The 14,466-nt window shown below is 35.1% G+C and overlaps 1 non-coding gene across 1 annotated transcript; it reads right to left on the reverse strand.

Moving 5' to 3' along the window:
- Window positions 1–14,089: 14,089 nt before the first annotated feature.
- Window positions 14,090–14,195, reverse strand: LOC121230022 (small nucleolar RNA R71). The gene has a single exon (XR_005927974.1). It is a non-coding gene; the product is annotated as a small nucleolar RNA R71 (small nucleolar RNA).
- Between the last annotated feature and the right edge of the window lie 271 nt (window positions 14,196–14,466).

Genomic DNA, 14,466 nt, shown 5'->3' on the forward strand with positions numbered 1-14,466 from the left:
CCGGCCGACTTGATGCTTTTACCGTTTGATGAATTTGATGTTATTCTCGGTTTGGATTGGTTGACCGTACATGATGCAGTTGTGAATTGCAAAAGTAAGACTACTGATTTGAGATGTGCAAATAATGAGATAATCCGAGTTGAGTCTACTAATTGGAACGGATTACCAACAATAATATCCTCAATGTTAGCTCAAAAATATGTGAGAAAGGGGTGTGAAGCGTATCTTGCATACGTACCTGATAATAAAGAATCAGAAAAGAAACTTGAATCGGTACCAGTGGTTTGTGAATATCCGGATGTTTTTCCCGAAGAATTACCGGGGTTACCACCTGTTCGGGAGGTAGAGTTTGGCATCAAACTTGTACCTAGGACTACACCGATTTCGATAGCTCCGTATCGTATGGCACCAACGGAATTGAAAGAATTGAAAACTCAGTTACAAGAGTTGACGGATAGAGGTCTTGCTCAATCGAGTTTTTCATCTTGGGGTGCACCAGTATTGTTTGTGAAAAAGAAGGACGGAACCATGAGGTTGTGCATCGACTATCGTCAGCTGAATAAAGTGACAATAAAGAATAAATATCCGTTACCGCGTATTGATGATTTGTTTGATCAACTAAAGGGGGCTTCAGTGTTTTCAAAGATAGATTTGAGATCGGGTTATTATCAGTTGCGAGTTCGAAATTCAGATATACCCAAAACTGCTTTTAGAACGAGATACGGTCACTACGAGTTCTTAGTGATGCCATTTGGACTCACTAATGCCCCTGCGGTACTTATGGATTTGATGAATCAGATCTTCAGACAGTATTTGGATCGATTTGTAGTTGTGTTTATTGATGACATTTTGGTCTATTCGAGGGATGAAACCGAACATGCTGAACACCTGAGATTAATGTTGCAGATTTTACGGGATAAGCAGTTATATGCTAAGTTCAGTAAATGTGAGTTCTGGTTGAGAGAAGTTAGCTTTTTGGGTCATGTGGTATCTGCATTGGGTATTAGAGTTGATTCGAGCAAAATTTCAGCCGTACTTAACTGGAAGCCTCCGAGAAATATTACTGAGGTTCGGAGCTTTTTGGGACTTGCCGGTTACTACAGACGGTTTGTAAAGGGTTTCTCGATGATAGCCACACCAATGACGAAACTACTTCAGAAAGATGTTAAGTTTGAATGGACAGAAAAATGTCAGAAAAGTTTCGATCAACTAAAAACTTATTTGACTGAAGCTCCAGTACTAGTGCAGCCCGAATCAAGCAAAGAGTTTGTCATTTACAGTGATGCATCCTTACTTGGGTTGGGTTGTGTATTGATGCAAGAAGGTCGAGTTGTAGCTTATGCGTCGAGGCAATTGAAGCCACATGAGAAAATTATCCAACCCATGATCTCGAATTAGCTGCCATCGTATTCGCTTTGAAAATATGGCGACATTACTTATTTGGTGAGAAGTGCCATGTATTTTCGGATCACAAAAGTCTCAAATATTTGACGACTCAAAAAGATTTGAATCTGCGACAAAGACGTTGGCTTGAGTTGTTAAAAGATTATGAGCTTGTCATTGACTATCACCCGGGAAAGGCTAATGTGGTTGCGGATGCTTTAAGTCGTAAATCACTGTTTGCTTTACGAGCGATGAATGTACACTTGTCTGTTCTATCCGATAATGTGTTAGTAGCAGAATTAAAGGCCAAACCATTGTTGATTCATCAAATTCGTGAAGCTCAGAAAGTCGATGATGAATTGGTTGCAAAACGGGCTAAATGTGTTTCGAATATGGAATCAGAGTTTCAAATTGATGATGACGATTGTTTGAGGTTCAGAAGTCGTTTGTGTGTTCCAAGAAATTCACATCGCGATTTTGGAAGAAATTTCAAGAAGCTTTGGGTACTAAATTGCATTTCAGCACCGCTTTTCATCCGCAGACCGATGGTCAATCTGAGCGGATAATTCAGATACTCAAGGATATGTTGAGATGTTGCATTCTTGAGTTTAGTGGTTCGTGGGAACGGTATTTACCCTTGATTGAATTCGCTTACAACAATAGTTTTCAATCAAGCATTAAGATGGCACCTTACGAGGCTTTGTACGGTCGTAAATGTCGTACACCTTATTTTGGACCGAACTCAATGAAAATAAAATTTTCGGAGTTGATTTGATTAAAGATACTAAACAGAAAGTAAAAATAATCCGTGAAAGTCTGAAGGCAGCTTCAGATCGTCAGAAGTCGTATGTGGATTTGAAACGAAAAGACATTGAGTATCAGGTAGGAGACAAAGTGTTTCTTAAAGTTTCACCTTGGAAAAAGATACTCAGATTTGGCCGTAAGTGCAAATTGAGTCCGAGGTTCATTGGACAGTATGAAATATCCAAACGAATTGGTCCAGTTGCATATAGATTGATTTTACCCCCTGAACTCAAAAAGATTCACAACGTTTTTCATGTTTTGATGCTTCGACGTTATAGATCCGATCCTTCGCACATAATTAATCTATCAGAGGTTGAAATTCAATCCAATATGAGTTATGAAGAAGAACCGATTCGTATCCTAGCTCGTGAAGTGAAAGAATTACGAAACAAAAAGGTTCCTTTAGTAAAAGTGTTATGGCACAAGCACGGGATGGAAGAAGCTACTTGGGAACCCGAGAACTCTATGAAAGAACGATATCCTAACTTGTTCACTGGTAAGATTTTCGGGAACGAAAATTTCTTATGTGGGGGAGAGTTGTGACAGCCCTAATTTGACCCTAGTCAGAAAGTGGTTTCGGGACCACGAAACCGAGTCAGAAAAATAATTAACAATCATATTTGATGCTTATTATATATGAATATGCATGTGTGAAAATTTCAAGCTTAAATTTTGTATATAGTATGTGAAATTTATTAAATAGGACTTGTATGAGAAAATTTAGAAATGTGCTAGGCAAATGCTAAAGTGGCCTATTAATATATGTTGGAAAGTGCTTGTACTTGCATGTCAAATTAGCCAAACTATAGGTAGTGGCCGGCCATGCTACAAATTATATAATCAAATATGAATTTTCTATTAACTTTAGTTAGCTAGATGCCATATTATCATGGATGAATGTAATAAAATAAAGAAATAATATTTAAAGGAAGGAAATGGGTGAAAGAAACAAAGTCTTCATCCATGTTTCTTCCTAGCCGATTCTAAAGAAAGAAAAGAACAACCATTCGGTGATCTTGAACTTAAAATAAGGTGAGTAGTTCATGCTAATTCTTGAAATTTTAGTATATTTTGAGTTAGTTCTTAAGTTCTTTGCTTAACCCATGACAAAATTTTGAGTTGGGTAATGTCTTAAGCTTTCGGCCATAGTAGAAATTAAGGGGTTAGATTGTTGGTTTTTTTTTTGTGGTTATTTGAAGTTGAACTAGTTAATACTTAAGTGTTAGTATTTGTACATGAAATAGATGAATGTGGATTTGTTGAGTTACTTGAACAAATTCGGCTTTGTAATTGATTTTTTTTTAGTATAAACCTTGAGTAATGCTAGACATAGATTTTGGTTTTGATAGTACTTATATGAGTTTAATTAATTCAATTTTGATAATATAATGATAGCTTAAGATAAACAACATTAGGTTATGAATTTTAGTGTTAAATCGAAAATGGATGCTAGTTGAGCTATGAACAATTACTTAATAATGAAGAGGATATAAGCTTAATGCTAAAGTAGCATTCAACCTCGGAGTAAGTTAAATTAGTAGGAAAATAAATTTTGAGATAGAAAATTATGTGTTTGACTAAAGAAAAGAAATCGGTGAAGAGTGTTTGTGAACATGGTAAGTGTATTCGGTTTAGTGAGCAAATGAAAAAAAATTTGGAATTTGATTTTTTTTATGGGTATGTATGACCAAGTATATTCGGCCACATAAATAATATAATTACATGATGTTATATTATGATTATTGAGCTTATGTATGTGGGTGCATGTATATCTAGTAATATAATGACATTTGGTTTTGATAGTCGATTGATAAGTTATTACTTTAATTACAAGAGCATTTGGTGAAAGTAACATTTGTGTATGAACATATATTAGTTATGAAATCGGTAGGTTTAAGACTAATTGTGGTAATGATAATATATTAAAATGAGATGGATATTTGATTACCGAATGTGAATAATAAGTAAACACTATTGATCAAAATATTAAACATCTCTATTTATACTTATTTAGCTCAAGAGCAAGGGGGGTCAAAGTTGGATAGGGGAAAGGAAAAAGTGATCGAATAGCTGTTGAAATCGTTCGACAACATCCGAGGTAAGTCTTTAAGTAATGGAACTTAGCTTATGATTTGATAAAGCAATTATATATATATGCATATATGTGTGAATGTTAATCGGGGTTTAAATCCGAGCTTGGTCTCGAAGGGCTTTTGAGCCAGTGTCATAATCCGAGCTTGGTCTCGAAGGGCTTTTGAGCCAGTGTCATAACCTAACCTAGTTTCGAAGGGCCTTCGAGCCAATGTCATAATCCGAGCTTGGTCTCGAAGGGCTTTTTGAGTCAGCGCTAGGAATCGGGCTTGGTTTCGAAGGGCGTCTGTGACGGCATAATATTGAGTTGAAAACTCATAAATATTCGTACGAGAAATCATATAAAAAAATGTCGAAACAATTTTAAACCATTGTGTTACTTACAGTAAGATAACTAGGTAAGTAATTTACTCTCGTTGAGAATATGATTATGTTAAATTATGACTTTGAATTTGGTGGGGATGCTTAGACCATTGTTTAAAATCATTCAAACGTTTATGATCTGATTATGATGTATGAGTTCCGAATTAGAGAGTTCAACTTCACAAATGTGAGATGTAGGTGTATATGCATGAGATTGACACGGAAATGTGAGATGAACGTATTCGACTATAGAATGAATTTAGTTGGATATATATATTGCTTTCACCTTTGTGATATGAATGATAAAAGTAGTACCTTAGTTATTTTTCTATTCGGCCAAAGGATGAAACAAACAAACTTAGATATTATTATGCCATTCTTTTAAATGATTTCATTATTTAAAACTTACTAAGCATCGAAATGCTTATTCTTTTGCTTTAATTCTCGGTTTTAGAGATTTTGTTCGTCAGCTATCGGACTCGGAAGTGTCAAAGTCGAAGTCATCCACACTATCTAAGCCACTTTTTGGTACTCTTCAGTTGAACTTGATAATGACATGTATAGGGCTGACCCTTGTTGTTGATTAAGTATCTTTTGGTAATGTATATTCGTATAGCCATGCGAAAATGGCTTGTATATTTTGAGTATAACATTATGATCATTTTGTATATATGGTCTTATGATATGGTTATTAAGTGGTGTGGAAATGTTTGGTAATGATTAGCCATTGGAATGGCCAATCATGGTCCTATTGGTGCTACGTATGTCATGGCTAATCGTGATTATACTTGGAAATAATGTATGTCAAATTACTAGTTGATTCATGGAAAACTATGAAATAGGTAAAATTTACCTTAAAATAGATGTTAATAGCAGCAGTGATGTGAATTTGAAAAATCACTAAAAATAGTAGAATTAGAATTAAATAATTAATAAATTATGTAATCGAATCTTGATGAGTCTAATTTCATATGAAAGAAACGAAACTACCATATGAGCCGTATTTTATGAGATGTTTAAGTTTTCGTGAAACAGGGCCAGAGCGATTTCTGGATCCCCTATTCTGACTTTGGAAATTCTCCATAAATTAACCAGAGATAATTAGAAGTCATTCTTTATATTTACAGATTAATTTTTGAGTCTAGTTTCATTAGAAACAAACGGAATAAGTATTGAAGCCCTGTACAGGGAGATATCTAAGTCGTAATGCATGAAGGTCAGAGTAGTCGAACCCTGAAACAGGGGAGACTTTAACTAATAAACTGTACTAATTGGCCCGACCAAAAATTCTAGAAAAAAATTATTAAATATATGTATGAGTCTAGTTTCAGGAAAAATTTACAGAATTAGATTTAAAGTTTTGGAACTCAAGATATGATTTTTAGAGTGACTGTGATGCAGTTAGCCAGCTCGTCTGGAAATTTTAAAAAATGAATTGTATGAGCTGTTTAAGTAAGGAATTAAGTCCGTTAGCACCTCGAGTTCGACTCCGGCAATGGTCTCAGGTACGGGGTGTGACAGAGCCCATCTTCAAATCTCTTACACATAATAGCTTTAGTAGACACACACTCTCGAGCATAATTATTGAGTCTGACAAATTCACATTCATATTCAATCACTGTCATCTTTCCTTGCTTTAGTTGAAGGAATTCTTTTCTTTTCTGGTCGATGAACCTTTGAATAATGTATTTCTTAGGAAACTCCTCTTGAAAGAAATCCCAAGTAACCCTCTCTTTTGATACTACTGACACCAGTGTCTTCCACCAATGATAGGCCGAGTCTCATAAAAGTGATACAACACACTTCATGCACTCTTCAGGTGTGCAGGATAACTCATCAAAGACCCTGATAGTATTCTTGAGCGAAAATTCAGCTTTCTCTGCATCGTCATCTTTAGTAACCCAAAACTCTTCGGCCCCTTGTTTTCTAATTTTATCTACTGGTGGCTTCTCTCTTCTAACTGTATCTATGACTAGGGAAGCTACATGGGTAGTCTGAGGATCATGAGGGGGTGGAGGTCTAACTGCTGGATTCATACGAACGAACTTGGCAAACCATTCATTCATTGCTTGAAAGAAGGCTTTTCGAGCCCCTCCTCCCTGACTAACTGTAACGGGCCTTTCATTACTATTTGGTGGCACTGTCCCTTCTGCGGGAGCGGGTGTGTTACTTTCTACATCATCTGCACCAACACGTTAGGGATCCATAACTATAAAAGGAAAACATGTTAAAATCGTCAAGAGTCGTCACACTATCAAAATATAAGTTTGGCATGCATAGCTAGACTCTTACTCATACTGAATATTTTGAGAACCGACTAAACTCTTACTCTGATACCAATAAATATGACAACCCTTACCCGAGACCGTCGCCGGAGTCGAGCACCAGGCGTTACCAGACTTATCTTACCTGTTTGGGGCATAATTTTTTTTTTACTTTTTAAAAAAAGATTAATTCACTCACATTCATCCAATAAATCCCTAAAAAGGGCCCTCAAGGCCCTAAAACATACAACTGGAACGGTTCGGGACCGAACCGGGAACATTAAAAATTTTCTGATTTCTTACACAAATCAAAATAATTTATTTCACTATTTATAATAAACTATCTATCCGCATAACAGTCACTAAATTAATTATAACTCGAGTTACAAAACTGGAAATTTAAATCCTAAATTTTCCTTGAAACAAGACTCATATATCTTCTTATCATAATTTTTTCAAAATTTTTGGTTTGGCCAATTTGTACAGTTTATTCATTAAATTTCCCCTGTTTCATAATTCAGCAGACCTGACCTCGCTTCACTAAAACTCATTTATCTCATTATAAAAAAAATTGGATAACATTTCTGTTTGTTTTTAATGAAAATAGACTCATTAAGGAATCTAGAAATATAAAAATTGACTTATAATTCCTTTCGTACAATTTATAGTTATTTTCCAAATTTGGAACAGGGGATCACAAAGTCACTCTAAACCAGTCTTATAGAAATTTAAATATCTCAGAATATAGACTTTTTTTGCTTGCTCTATTTCTTTTTTATGAAAATAGACTTAATAAGCTTTAATTCTATATCTCATTCACCATTTAATTCAATTTATACAATTTTTAGTTATTTTGCAAATCCACATCACTGTTCTTGTTTCCTAACAGTTCCATGGCCAACTCTTACTCTTTCATAGTTTATTTGCATCAAACCTCATTTAGGCATACATAATACCAAAACATGTTCTTCTTTAGCTATATCATAAGCTAATCATTACCAAGTATTCACATTTCATTCTTTAATCATATCATAAGGACATACACACAAAATAGCCAAGCCCCTATACATGCCATAACTTAAAGTATTTCTAGTCACAAAATACCGAGATAACTTGTTGATAGTGTGAGGCGATCTCTGACATCCTTATGATTTTTTGAGTTGGCTTTACGATACTATAAAAAAGAGAGAAAAGAAAGGGAGTAAGCATAAAGCTTAGTAAGTTTGCATGTAAATAAATAACAACATTCTAAATGAATTATCAAGATAACCTAAACCTTTCGAACATGCACTTATCTTACCTTCCCTTTGGTACACTCTTTGAATTTTCCGTTGAACCATTTGGAATACTAAGGGTACACGGGTACCTTTCCTTTTTAAACTTACAATTTCCATTACGTGGTATCCTTGCCTTATGAACTCACCATTGCCATGCCTTGGCATGGTCTTACATGGGATCTTTGCCTTATAGTAGTTTATAATGCCATGTCTTGACATGGTCTTACATGATTTCCTTGCCTTGTAGAGCTTGCCAATGGCATGCCTTGGCATGGTCTTACTTGGTATCCTTCAACCCTAATGTCATGACATTCGTATCCTACACATTCCTAAGGTTCAACCGGGACTTTTAAGTATCATTTATCCGTCAATTCTTGCTTGAATCATCAAGGAATAAATTTACAAAATAAATATATAGATGCTGAAAAATAACATCATTAATTATAAATAATAAAACATTGCATTTATTTACCACAAACTTACCTCGATACAAAATACGATCAAATATTTTGATTTAGTCCTCAACCTTTTTCTTTCCTCGGTCTAACCCCAAATTTCATTCTTCTTGATCTATAATAGCAAATTTAACTTATTTAATAATCACATTTATCAAAACAATCCTTAACTCTAACTTTGGCAAAATTATGATTTTACTCCTAAACTTTTGTATATTTATAGTTTTGCCCCAACGCTAAGAAATGAAACTTTATCCCTAATTCTTATGTTTTATGACATGTTGATCATTTATTTACCTACGGAAACATCAAATTCCCACTCTAACATGTACTTATGACCATTAGGTATTTTTCCCGATGATGTCGTTTTACTTGTTTTCACTTAAAATTGCTTAGCTCAAGTTGTTTAACATAATATCAAGCTTCATATTCTACCATAAAAAATCAAAATAAACACATTTCACCTATGGGTATTTTTCCAAATATGAACCCTAGGTTAAATTATTGCTAGAATAAGCTAAATCAAGTTACTGGGACTTCAAAAACGTAAAGAACCTTAAAAACGGGGCTTAGAATCACTTACTATGAAGCTTGGAAGTTTGAAAAAACCCTAGATGTGAAGAACCCTTGAAATTTCGGCATAATGAGGAAGATGGGCACATTTTGCCATCTTTTTCCCTTTCTTAATATTTTCATTACCAAATGACTAAAATACCTTTCATTAAAACTTTAGTTATTTTTATCTATGTATGTCCATTTTTGTCCATGAAAACCTAATGGTCTAATTACCATTTAAGGACCTCTACTTCAATTATACTCTTCAATTTAATCCTTTAGCATCTAAAACTCATATTTATCAACTTTTGCAATTAAGCCCTAGTAGGCAAATTAAGCATGCTACCTATAAAATTTTCCATCGATACTCTAACACATGCATCTAATCACTCGGTAAATTATAAAAATTAATTAGAATAAAATTTTCTATCTTGAATTCATGGTTTCGCAACCACTGTTCCGTTCAGGCCCTATTTTGGGATGTTACATTCATTATTGTATTTATTGACGATATTCTGATTTATTCTCGAGATGAATCTTAGCATGCCGAGCATTTGAAAATAGTGTTACAAACCTTGAGAGACAAGCAAATGTTTGAAAAGTTCAGCAAATGTGAGTTTTAGCTTCGAGAAGTTGGATTTTTTGGGGCATATTATTTTAGCCAAGGTATTAGAGTTGACCCGAGCAAGATTTCGGCAATTATGGATTGGAAACCTCCGAGAAATGTATCTGAAGTCCAAACTTTTGTCGGACTAGCTGGTTATTATCAACGTTTTGTGAAAGGATTCTCTATGATTGCAACACCGTTGACTCGATTACTTCAGAAAGATGTAAAGTTCGAATGGTTTAAAAAGTGTCAGCAGAGTTTTAAACAGTTGAAAGCATTATTGACAGAGGCACCAGTGTTAGGACAACCTGAGTTAGGTAAAGAATTCGTAATTTTCAGTGATGCATCATTGAACGGTCTGGGTTGTGTGTTGATTCAAGAAGGCAAAATAATAGCTTTTGCTTCTAGAAAGTTGAAGCCACATGAAAAGAATTATCCAACACATGATTTAGAGTTGGCTATGATTGTGTTCGCATTAAAGATTTGGCGACATCACTTGTTTGGGGAGAAATGCCACATTTATACAGATCATAAGATCTTAAAATATTTAATGCCTCAGAAAGACTTGAATTTACAACAACGAAGGTGCATTGAATTACTGAAAGACTATGATCTAGTAATTGATTATCATCCCAGGAAAACGAATGTAGTTGCTGATGCTCTGAGCAAAAAATAATTATTTGCCTTGCATGTGATGAATACACAGTTAGCTTTGTCTGATGATGGTTCGATTGTAGCTGAGTTGAAAGTGAGACCATTATTTCTTCAGCAAATTTTCAAAGCTCAAAAATATGATAGTGAATTGCAAGCTAAAAGAGTGCAAAGTAAGTTGACTAGTGATTCAGAGTGCCAAATCAAAGTCGATGATTGTTTAATGTTCTGAAACAGAATCTATGTACTAAGAAATTCTGAGCTTATTCATAAAATTCTACATGAAGCACATAACGGATGTTTATCTGTCCACCCAGGGAGTACCCAAATGTACAATGATTTGAAACAATTATATTGGTGGTTGGGTATGAAACAAGACATTTCAGAGTTTTAATTGAGATGTTTAGTTTGTCAACAAGTTAAAGCTGAACATCAAGTACCGCCGAGACTACTTTAGCCAGTGATGATACCAGAGTGGAAATGGGATAGTGTGACGATGGATTTCGTATCGGGATTACCCTTGTCTCTGAAGAAGAAAGATGCAATTTGGGTTGTTATTGATCGACTGACAAAACCAACATATTTCATTTCAGTACATATAGACTATTCACTTGATAAATTGGCTGAATTGTATTTATCAGAGATTGTGAGATTGCACGGTGTGCCAGTTTTGATTATTTTAGATAGAGATCCGAGTTTTACATCGCGATTTTGGAAGAATGTTCAAGAAGCCCTGGGTACAAAGTTGAATTTTAGTAAAGCTTTTCATCTGCAAACTAACAGACGGTCTGAACGAGTAATACAGATCCTTGAAGATATGCTCAGATGTTTTATTTTAGAGTTCAAAGGTAACTAGGAGAAATATTTGTCTCTGGTTGAATTTCCGTATAATAACAACTTTCAATCAAGCATAAAGATGGCACTATACAAAGCTTTGTATGGTCACAAATGTCGAACTCCATTGTAGTGGACTAAGCTTAGCGAGAAATAGATTCACGGGGTTGATTTGGTTAAAGAAATTGAAGAGAAAGTGAAAGTAATTCGTGACTGTCTGAAAACAGCTTCGGATTATCAGAAATCATATGAGGATTTGAAATGAAAAGCCATTAAACTTCCAATCGATGACAAAGTGTTCTTGAAGGTATTTCCATGAAAGAAAATACTTTGATTCGGTCGCAAAGGCAAATTAAGTCCGCGATTCATCGGACCGTATAAGATTATTGAACGAATAGGGCCAGTGGCATATCGGCTAGCGTTATCGATTGAGCTAGAGAAAATCCATAATGTGTTTCATGTATCGATGTTTCATCGATATAGATCTAATCCATCACCTGTGATTTCCCAGTTAGAAATTGAGATTCAACCTGATATTACATACAATGAAGAATCGATCAGAGTTCTAGCTCGAGAGATCAAAGAGCTAAGAAATAAATGAATAGCCTTAAAGAAGGTTTTGTGACAACATCATGGTATTGAAGAAGCTACGTGGGAGCCCGAGGAGACTATGAAAAAACAACACCCTAACTTATTTACTGGTAAGATTTTGGGGGACGAAAATCCCTAAAGGGGAGAGTTGTAACAGCCCGTTTTTAGTCAAATTAGAACAGTGGTTTTAGGACCACAAATCTGAGGTTAAAATATTTATTTTATTATTATTTTAATGTTTACAACTGATTGAATGATTGTGTGAATATTTCGCTAAGAAATTTTATCGTTTGGTTGGTCAATTTGATAAAAAGGACTAAATCGCGTAAAGTGTAAAACATTAGTTCTAATAGCTAAAGGTGTTGATAAACCGTAAATTATACATATTTTTACCCCATGTTTAATGCATTTTATGGATGATTTCTCATTAGAGTTGGTGAATTCAATGCTCCTAATTCTTTAATTTCATGTTTTATACTTAATAGAGCATAGGACAGCGAAAGGAACGAGAAACAGACCAAAAACGGAGAAAATGGGCCAAAGTACGAAACTAACACGGCCTAGACCTCCTCACATGAGCAGACCACACGGTCGTGTCAATCTGGTATAATTGGAGCACGATTCACATGGGTTTAGCACACGCCCATGCCATTCTAACAGGCTCGAACACGGCCTGAAGTAATCGCACACAGGCGTGTCCCTACCGAGCCCAAGTTAAGTTCAATTCGAAAAAGGCCACTTTTGAGGGCTTCTAGGCATTCCAAAGCCTATAAATACACCCTAGAAGAGGAAGAAAAGGGAGACGGAGAAGAGGGGTTAAGGAATTACTCCAAAGAAGTTGATTGATCCATCTCGGAAGCCGGATTCATCATCAAGACTGAAGATCTCTCCTCAATTTCCTTCAGGAGTTTTGGGTTTTCTTTATGTTTTGTATTCTTTATTCTTCTGAGATGTTTTCTTATTTAGTTATGAACTAAAATCCCTAAATACCTAAGGTGAATGAAACCTAAGACGAATCTTGTTATTATTTTCTAAATCGTATGATAAATATTTAACTTGTTCTTAATTATGTGTTCTTAATTCTTGTTTTGATATCCCAGGATACTGAATCAAGACATGCTCTTATTCAGAGGAGGAATAGACTCTGCCTAAGAGTACTTTTTTCATAATTAAGTAGAGTTTATTGCACGCCTAGAAATAGGGTAACAAGATTTTTGCTGGATTAGGGTGAAACCTAATAAAGGGATCCATAGATCGAGTTAATGCAACCCTAGAATGTTAATTAGAGAAAAGTCTCGGTTATTGAATCTAGGGATTAGACATTATTAGTCTTGAATAGGGATAATAACATAACTTAGGGATCTCTACGGAATAAGTTGAATGAATAAATCGTCCGATTCGAAGCCAGAATAACAAGTAAAGTCTAAGTGGAGTTTTTCTTAGGTATTGTCTTCATTCAATCGATTTTCCCAAAAGCAATTCCCCAATTCAGATCAAGTTTTTGACACCGTTGCCTGGGAACTGAAATATTAGTAGCACTCAATTTTTATTACTTTAGCCATTTATTTTTATTGCAATTTAATTTAATTTAATTATTATTTATTAACTTCCTTTTTCCTTCTCTTGGTAGGTTTTCATAGTTTATGACTAGAAGAAAACCGTCAGGACCATTACTGTTTGACGAAGAAATCAATCGCACAGTTCGTAGAAACCAAAGAGAAATAAGGCGAAGCTTAAGATACATAGAGAACGAGCAAGAAGACGATACTCAACCCCTAACCTAAGAGATGGATGAAAACCAAGGCAATCAGCTGCCTCCTACAATTGCGGTTAATCAAAATCCTCCTCCACGCATTATGTATGACTATGCTAAACCTTCTTTAACATGAACTGAGTCAAGTATAGTTAGACTTGCTATTGCTGCGAATAATTTCGAACTAAAACCTAACACAATTCAGATGATACAGTAGCTTGTTCAGTTTGATGGTTTGCAAGATGAGGATCCCAACACTCACTTGGCAAATTTTCTGGAATTTTATGACACTTTCAAAATTAATGGTGTTTCTGGTGATTCCATTCGCCTTCGGTTATTCCCTTTTTCACTAAGAAACAAAGCTAAATAGTGGTTAAACTCGTTACCACGAGGGTCTATCACTACATGGGAACAAATGACAAAAAATCTACTAAAACATTTTTCGCCGGCTAAAACGGCTAAGTTACATAATGATATCTCTTCTTTTGTATAGATGGACTTAGAAACACTTTACGATGCATGGGAGAGATATAAGGATCTATTGCGAAGGTGCCCTCACCATGGGTTACCTCTATGGCTGCAAGTTCAAATGTTTTACAATGGTGTGAAACCCTCGACAAGACAGATGATTGACATAGCTGCTGGAGGAACCATCAACAACAAAACACGTGAAGAGGCTTATGAATTCATTGAAGAAATTTCACTGAATAATTTTCAGTGGCAAGTCATGAGGACTAAGCCAACAAAAACAGCCGGCATTTATAACTTTGACTCAGTTACTATGTTGTCAGATCAGGTACAACTTCTCAATAAAAAGATTGATGGTTTACTTGGTTCT

The sequence above is a fragment of the Gossypium hirsutum genome, chromosome A05, assembly GCF_007990345.1.
Source record: "Gossypium hirsutum isolate 1008001.06 chromosome A05, Gossypium_hirsutum_v2.1, whole genome shotgun sequence".
Lineage (NCBI taxonomy): Eukaryota > Viridiplantae > Streptophyta > Magnoliopsida > Malvales > Malvaceae > Gossypium > Gossypium hirsutum.